The sequence below is a fragment of the Pseudopipra pipra genome, chromosome 4 (genome assembly GCF_036250125.1).
Source record: "Pseudopipra pipra isolate bDixPip1 chromosome 4, bDixPip1.hap1, whole genome shotgun sequence".
Classification (NCBI taxonomy): domain Eukaryota; kingdom Metazoa; phylum Chordata; class Aves; order Passeriformes; family Pipridae; genus Pseudopipra; species Pseudopipra pipra.
The window spans coordinates 15,863,478-15,872,033 of NC_087552.1; the positions used below are offsets into that span (position 1 = coordinate 15,863,478).

The window sequence follows — 8,556 nt, forward strand, 5'->3', positions numbered from 1 at the left end:
TTATCCTCATATGACTAGGGAAGAAAAGCAGAAGCTCTTGCTCAACATCCATTTGTTTTATGCCCTTACATATTTTTTGTACCACCTGGGGCTTTGTGTGTCCGATAAAAGCAGGGAAAGGCTGTATTTACCAGAATTTGAGCTAGAGGTACCGGGAACCAAACTGAAGAGTAAGTCTCCTGCTTTTTTTTTGCTGATGGAAAACCTTAAAGCTGAATGGCTGCAAGTGGTGCTCCATCAGGTAAAGGACAGGTTGTCATGTGTAAGGAGGTGCCATGGCTCTCTGGGGGCTGTCTGCTGGTGTTTATCGAGCAAGAGATCTCTTGTTCTGCACCATCTTACAGCTTTCTCTGTGCTGGTCAAACTTATCCTCATATATGAGTGAATCAGGAACATCCTTGTTAATAACATTCAATGTATAACTTTCCTACTGTGAGAATTTTAAAAAAAGCTTTATGAAAACAAGAAAAAATGGCTTCAGAAATATTTATTTTGTTGTATGATGTTTGAAGCATTTTCTTCTTCCCTTTGGGAAATAAAATGAGCGAAAACAAATATTTGGAAGTATGCAAATAAGCTTACATTCGTAATCAAACATGAAGTTAACATGTTGCTTTAGACCAGTTTTAAGAGCCGAATCTGACCATTTCAGTTCAACAAATTGGTAACAGACAGAAAACCCCTTTCTTTCAAAGTTTGAGCACTGAATCTAGTGTCACCTTTTCGATGGTAGCTGGCCAATTAAACATATCTCATCATAACCTCATAGAGGAAGTTGACTACAAAGAGGATGAGTCAAACTCATCAAGTTGCCTTATGAATTCTTCTTTTTTGTTTTTAGAATAACTCTGTCTTACAAGATGATGAACTGCCAGTCTCATAGGAAGAGAAAAGCAGACACTTCTTTTCTGGATAGATTAAAGTCTCTAGAGGATGGTGAAAGCAAAGCAAATCAAGTACATCATCTTTCATATTCACATCAACCCATCTATTGTGGAAAACATCAGAAGTCAGCGTTTTCTCAGCTGAAATATTATTTCTGTTCTATTTCTAGACCAAAGAGACAAATATTGGAGAAGGGAACACATTTAATAATCATCCAAAGGAAAGAGAAAAAACACCAAAAAAGCCAGAGCACAAAATCCCACTGTATGTCATCCAGTGCTACTGCATCCAGAGAGGGACTCTGGGAAGAGCAAATGCTAGTTCCTGGGAGCTGGGGAGATATGATGTTCCACAAGTAGCTGTCTCCTTGTCTCTCTTTCTCTCAAGAATTTTTGTTAGGTTGGTTTTTTCTACTTCTTTTGTGAGAACATGGCAGTGGAGAAGGACTAAACAGATGACTCCAGGAACTGGGAGCAAGGATGTCAACTTATATTGCTTTCATGCTATTTAATGAAAAACAGACCAGCTGCCAGATAAACACAGGTGAGAAAGGGGGTAGGTGACACGCTGCCTGTGCTGGCAGGTGAGTAATGACTGCCGGTGTGTGATCCTGTGGTCTGAAGACTTTCCCAGAACAGGCTTTTCTTTGGTAGACCACAAGCCCTTTTCTGCAGTTGAACGCTGGGGGACCAGAGCACACTCTGTGACTACAGCACGTGTTCAAAGCAGCATGCACAGCTGAAATGAGGTGCAAAATGTTTATGCTTAGTCATTAGGTCTTTGCTAGTACCCAGCGATGATTTAACAGCTCCTGGGTAAACACTGGTACTTCAAAGAATGTTTGTGCTAATTTGGCTTTGGAAATGAGAAGACAGGTAAGTTGCATGACCTCCGCTGAGGCATCTTTTGATATCCTGCATTAATACTGGGGTTTGATGATTGTTCATTTTTCCATCTCAAAGGGAATCCTCAGTAATGCCTTATTCTGCCTGCCTGCAGGCTCAGTTTCTCACTTGTGCAGGTGAAGTATTCATTGCATACATTAGGGAACAAAGCTGAGCCACTTTTTGTAATGCCACAAGTGGGACAGAGTAAAATGTAGAAGAAGAATCAGTCGTGTATTCACAGGTATTAGATGTGCTTGAAATGCGAGCATGACTTTCAAGTTTAAGTTAATATTCCTAAAATGACTCTAATGTCTCTTCTGTGCAAATCCGTGTTTATTGGTGGCATACTGCTGTATGTGCCTACAGTGCAAAGTACCTATAGATAAGGATCTACAAGTCCCAGACTTCTGGGTCATCTGTAGTCATCAATGGTGATGTCTCAATAAGCTTTCTGGCTTTTTATGTCATTAGCATATAGTGAAATACTGTTTGGAAAGTATGCAAAGATTTCTCTTTGTGGCATGCCAGCTGGTAAACCAGGCACAGCGTAGCCACTGCAATGCACCCATCCTATGCATATATGGTGAATCATTGCCTATTTTTCCTGCTAATGACTCAGCTGCTCAAGATGTGGGAGTGACCACTTGTTGTGGTTTTGACCTGCTAAGTGGTATCTGGCAAAAGCCGTGCTTGTGCAATGTATCTGGCAAAAGTGGGCTTGCTGATGTCAGAAGGTCAGAGATGTAGCTGGATGGCCCAGAGCCAATGCCTCATCAGCATGACCACAGATGTAGTGTTGTTATTTGCATACTGATGCGAGTGTGATGAGGGCTCACAACAAAGGGGACTGCGAACCTGGTGATTATATTCTGTTGCAAGAGCCTGTGCAGGTGGTCGATTATGGCTGCTGTGTTCCTTTGACACCTTTTTGTGGCCATTTTCCTGCACAAAGCACAGAGTTATGTAAGCTGTGCCAGTCATTCAGTTTGGTACATCTTGTTGCAGATGAAACTGAGGTACCATGGGAAACTGGGATGTGCTTTTCCCATCAGAACTGTTCCTCGTCCAGCTTCTCAGCTTCTGCAACTGCCTGTCTGAGGAGGTGGCTCTTCTTCCTACGCAAGCTCTGTCCCTTTCTCCATCAAAGGTAAATGGAGGTGTGGATGAGCTGTTGATTGACCATTTAATGCTCTCTCAGACAGATTTAAGCAGACAGATCTTTCTGCAGCATTGTGCACCAAGAGTTGCATTTCCAAAAACACTGCAGCTTTTCATCTCTTCATGTTCATTCACTTGCTTAATCATGCTTATCCTCACACTGACTTGTCAGTAGTTGTTAAAAGTGTGGTTTTCCCACATACTTTTGTACTGAAACTTGGTCCCTGCTGCAAATCAAACAGCTTAGATCAATCAAAAAGTTTTCAGGAAGTTTACAGCTTCAGTGACTGTGCCCCTGTTAAATAAATGTTAAATGTGTTAATAAAACACTATTTAATGTGCTTACATCCACAACAATCTTCGGTGGCATACCTGTCATCAGGTATAGTGGTAGGTATACCCATAAATAGATGACATTAGGTTATAAAGATTGTTTTCCGTATGGAGTTTCAAAATTCAGATTAACTAATTGCTACCTATGGAAAGATTTTCAAAGTAAGGAGTAGCTACATAAGAAAAACAAGAGAGGTGCTCAATGAGATGTGTTTAGAAGGTTCATGTCAGAACAGAAAAAGGATTTTAGAAATGGAAAATCTTTCATTAGGTCCATTAATGTTATAATTCCACCAAACTTTGCATTAAAGAGATGAAAGATGTTACTCTAGAAATCAAGATCGAAGAAAATTGTCGGTAAACATGGCATGCATAAGTACTTTATGTTCTGATAAGAGAATGTCTAATTTTATTTTTTAGTCAGTAAAGGTCAGAGTTCACATCTCAGCGCCCCCGTGCTTGGAAATCCACCACAGGACTTCAGCAATCTGGATTCCGTGAAACATTTCCCTTCTGTGCTTTGCTTGAGACATCCTACTTGGCCTCAGGGAAGTCATTTAGTTTCTCTGTACCTCAGTTCTTCTTCTGTAAAATGGAGGTAGCATTTCCACTCTTCTTCAGGGCATTATAAAAAAACACCCCATACCCTAAAGCCTGAGAAATGCAGACAGTCCAGTGGTAGGATCTCAGATAAAGTGCAGTTTTGTTTCAATCTTGTAAAAATCTGCAGAAAACTTGCAGAAATGTAGAGATGTATGCTCACAAATACAAATGGGGTCTGTTTCAGAAACACAAAACAGTCACACTGATATTATCTTTGGTATTATGATGATTCAGAGCATTATACTGACACCAACAACCCCTAATCAGGATCAGGAGAAAGTAAGTCCCAGCCTCTGTGCAAAGACTGAGAAGTCAAGGCGAACAAACCATAACAAAGCAAGAATACGCAAGTCAAAATATGAAGGTGTTGTTGCATTTCTGTCTTGTAGTGTTTCCCTCCTTCCCTCCCTTTCCAGACTGCACCTTGCCTCGCTTCCCACCTCTCTCCCTGCAGAGGGGCTCTGCCCTTCCTCTCCTTCACCTCCCTCGCTGCTTTCCCTGCGGGGTGCCACAGTGCTTGCCGGAGAGCAGCTGCCCTCCACCCTGCTGCGGCTCTTCGGTGGAGAACCTGCACTGCAAGTTTCAGCTCAAAACAAACATTCATGGCTGAGTTATGAACCCCCAGAGGGATAGATGGTGAAGTGGATTAAAGCACTAACTCTTTGCCTTTGGCTTGAAGCCACATTAGGACAAAAGTTAGAGTTTCAGAGTTAACTTTTATTTGTCAGTATGGCTTGGGTTTGAACATGGCAAAAAAGACCAGGAATGAAATGACATTGGTTGAGACGCATTGGTGAGGTTTCAGGAGGAGCCTACACAGTGCTCCAGCCAGTCTGACCTAGTTACTGATGACAAGTTTTGACATTTCAGGAAATGTTTCAACTTCGGAAATAAAAACCAACACCCATGGACAGCCCTCTGGAGCAAGGGCCTGTGGGAGGAGGAGACGCCCAGCATGGTGGTGCTTGGAAAGCTGCCCTGGTTGGGGAAGAGGCTTCCAGGGAAATGCTTGCAGTCATCCTACACCATCCTATATGTGGCAGTGGCATGAGAATGTCTAGGGGCAACTTTTGCCTTTTCAGTGGCTGGGCTGCGTCCAAAGAGTGGCTCTTTGCTGTACTGTGCCTGCAGGATGGTGTCTCCTCAGGGTCTTCAGTTCCCCCATGAGCTGCTTTGCAACCATGCTCTGGTGCTGAGCTATGTCTCTTGCACCTCATGGACCCTGTGGGAAATGCCTAGAAAAGCCCGTGTTCTGGAAATAAGGTTTTAGGGTTTTTTTCCCCTGTCTGCTTGAGTTCTTCCTTTGGATGAACAAAACCTTAACTGTGGATCTAGAGATGCATGGAAGGCTTCTGCTCTCCTCACATTCCCCTTAGGGAAGAAGGAGCAGTGCTGCAAACCTTTTGTTCAAATCATCCAGGCATACTAAGGCTGAATAACAGAAGGTTGTTTTTGTTAAAATAAGAGGCAGATCTTCCAGAAGTGTGTATATACACATCAGTGTTTGCTCTTCCTCTCCCAAATCAACAGCTGTCTGAGAGTTTTATTTCATTTGCTGTTTGTAAGGTGGGAAAGAGGAATAAAAGCATTAAGAAAGTCATACCTAAATAATATTTCCCTCAGGATAAAGAAAACTGTTTTCAGTGTATGGGAGTCACCATATTTGAGGATGTTTATAGCCATTCAGTCATGCAAGGAACCCAGGGCTCCTGTGGAGGCTCTCAAGCCCTTGGCTTGGGGTGTGAGAGGGGATGGGAAGGAATGTATCTAGGCAGGGAGGAGGAGTGGCTGAAAAGGGCATGAGGCAATGAGATCTGGAAAGAGACCCAGGGAAGGAGGCTTTCTCTAAATAACTGCCTATCTGGAGGGATATTTCAATTTTTCTAATATTCTAAGCCACAGGACAGGATGCACAGGTACCCATGCTGAATGGTAAGGGTGCTGTAATTGTCCTGCACTGGACCGATGTTTTCTGTCCTTTGGCAGTCATCCTGCAGCATCCCTGATCCTTCAGACTCAGTGGCAGCTGAAATGCTTCCTTTCAGGGAGCAATGTAGGACAAGTATTCAGTGGTGCTTTCTAGAGCCAAAGTAGCTTCTTCCAAATCAAAGAAGTCTCTTGCTATATAAAAATATGCTACACCTTTGAAAGGAGCTGTTTGAATGGAGGGTTGTGACTCAGAATACTTAGAAAGGGTTTTTACCCCTCTGATCAGGAACGCTCTCAAATTCAGGTTGAGAAGGAAATAGGAGGATGGTGACTGTTTTCACTGATCTCTGTCAGAGCATTGAGGCTCCTGATGGATAAACACCTGTCTGATGACTTGAAAAGCTTTGAATAAAGCACTGTGACCTCTTGTTTCTTAAACTGAAAAGAAAGCCAGTGGGAAGAAAAGGGAGCTGGGATTGAAATTGTTTTCCATCCATTCTCTTCCTCATACAGCTGCAGAGGCTGCACTAAGGTGTGTGTCTTCTGCACTCTCTAAATTTCTGCCTTTTCTCTTCTTCCAATCCTTCTCTTGCTCCTTTAGAGCAACATTATGGCCACTATTTCTCACTGATGGTGAGAATACTACTTGATCGACCAGAGAGGAGGAACATGAAAGAAAGGACATACCACCTTTGTGGTTTTTTTTCTTTTCTTAATGTAAGTAGTCAGCTCGCTCCTAACTTCAGTTAGGCTTCTGGAAACATGTAACTGATGTTAAGTTAGAGACTAAAAAAAATCTCACACTTATACTGGTTCTTGTGCCATGTTAACTAGTCTTGCAGGTGTATATGGAATTGCAAGAAATGCTCTGCCAGATGCCACTGAGTCAAAAAATAGCTAACCTTAATCCTACCTGCACCCATAGTCATACGTACATGCCCTGAGAGATTAGTGCTGGTAGGCATTTCTACAGGATGCATTTCTAACTGAACTGAACACCTGAAAACATGCTGGCTAGAGCTTCTGCCAATCACCCAAATTGATACACAAATTGGGTAAGAATTATTCACAGTGCTGATAAATACCAAGTGATTAGAGCAAATATGTTGCAGTACATACATGTTGCAAGTAGAAAGACAAAGAGAAGTGAATCAAAAAGTTATAATTTAAGTTTTGTTTGTATAGGCTTGCTCGTTTTTTGAGGACTGGCAAAAAGCAAGCTGTATAGTACATCAGTATAATAAGCTATTGCTATATGCCTCAGGACCACTGAAAGGAAAGCTAATGAGCTGCATTGCATTTGTTCTTTAAGCTCTTAAAATGCATCATGAATAAATGTGTCTGCAGGTTCATCTAGATTTATGTCACTGTATTTCCTTGTGGTGTCCCTCTGCAGAGAACTGAGACTGTAGAAAGGAGAAAAGCAGGTATAGTTATTTTTAACAGTTCATAAACACCATGAAATTAATTTTTTTCTAATGTGAGAAAAACAAAACCAAAAAAGGCGTGGAGGTCTGTAGATTTATATCAGAAACTAGTTTGGCTTCACCAGTGAGCAAAACCTCATAATAGTATGTATATACTGTGTGAAAAGCAGTGACACTCCTAGTGTTACTATATTATATTATTTTGTGACAGAGGTGAATTTTGCAGTAATAGCTCACACACTTGCTTTTAAAATGGGGCATAAGAAGAACGAGCACCTGATCCTGCACAGCTTGGCACGCATGGATGAAAAGCAGTTGCCTGGCATGCCATTGATGTTAAAGACATATTTCTCACAAGCCTTGCAACTTGTACTGCTTTGTTGTAGAAAACAAACTCTGGAAGCAAATAGCCATAACTCCTGATTACAACTGGCTGGGAATTTTACAAGAAAATAGCTTTCCAATGGAAATAATGCATATTTTTCAAAACGGAGATGTGTTGGGAAGCAGAGAGGTTAAACCCTTGCTAGAACCTAGGCTGAACTGCAGCAGATGCATGAATGCTGTGATGACCCCAGGTCCCACCAAGGGGTGGCTGTACTGTGAGTGACAGGTTCTGGGAGACCCCCTGGGCATCCCTGTCCTCCCACAGGGCTGGGGGTCCTGGCATACTCCTGATGCTTGTCCAGGAGGGTCTGCTTTGGGGCAGCCCTCCCACCCTGGGCATCACTGGTGCCTGTGTGCCAGCACGGCTCTGCATGTTTCTCACTCTGGAGGAAGAGCTGATGGCTGCTCTCTCTCACTTCCAAAACTATCTGATTTTCCCAGAATAGTTTTCTCCCCCTGCTTCCCTAGGATTTTGTATTTAAAAGCAATATTTTAGGGATAGGAATTCTTCCTACTGTTGGGAAAAATATCTCTGCCAAACTACCCCATGTTTCTCAGAATGTTTTTCATGTCTATATGTATATTTTGCAATATATATTAAAAATAAATATTGTGAAACTTTTCTCTATCTCAGATAGAAATATAATATTACTTTACATATCGAAGTGATGTATACACTATCATTTAGTAAAATAACTCAGGGTGTGATTTATTTATTTCCAGAAACTGACAGCTCTGTGCACTCTGAGTACATTATTTACACATGCATTCACAGCCACCAATCATCCTATCACCAGCGAATTTCTAATAAAATATAGCTATTTGTGGTAATGGAACACTGACCATGTCTTTCAGTGGTACAAATATTAAAATTATTTCACACACCACATCAAAACACTAAGCTATGATTATTTTATGAAATAATGTAGTAAAAGCTGTGACTATTT

General features: G+C 41.7%; 1 long non-coding RNA gene across 2 annotated transcripts; it reads left to right on the forward strand.

The window, feature by feature from the left end:
* The first annotated feature begins 564 nt into the window (after window positions 1-564).
* Window positions 565-8,231, forward strand: LOC135412821 (uncharacterized). 2 transcript variants are annotated; one of them, XR_010429967.1, is made up of 4 exons: window positions 579-956; window positions 1,055-1,760; window positions 2,778-2,919; window positions 3,684-8,231. It is a non-coding gene; the product is annotated as an uncharacterized LOC135412821 (long non-coding RNA). The 2 variants fall into 2 exon arrangements; XR_010429966.1 differs by having other exon boundaries at window positions 565-956; window positions 1,055-2,919.
* Window positions 8,232-8,556: the final 325 nt, after the last annotated feature.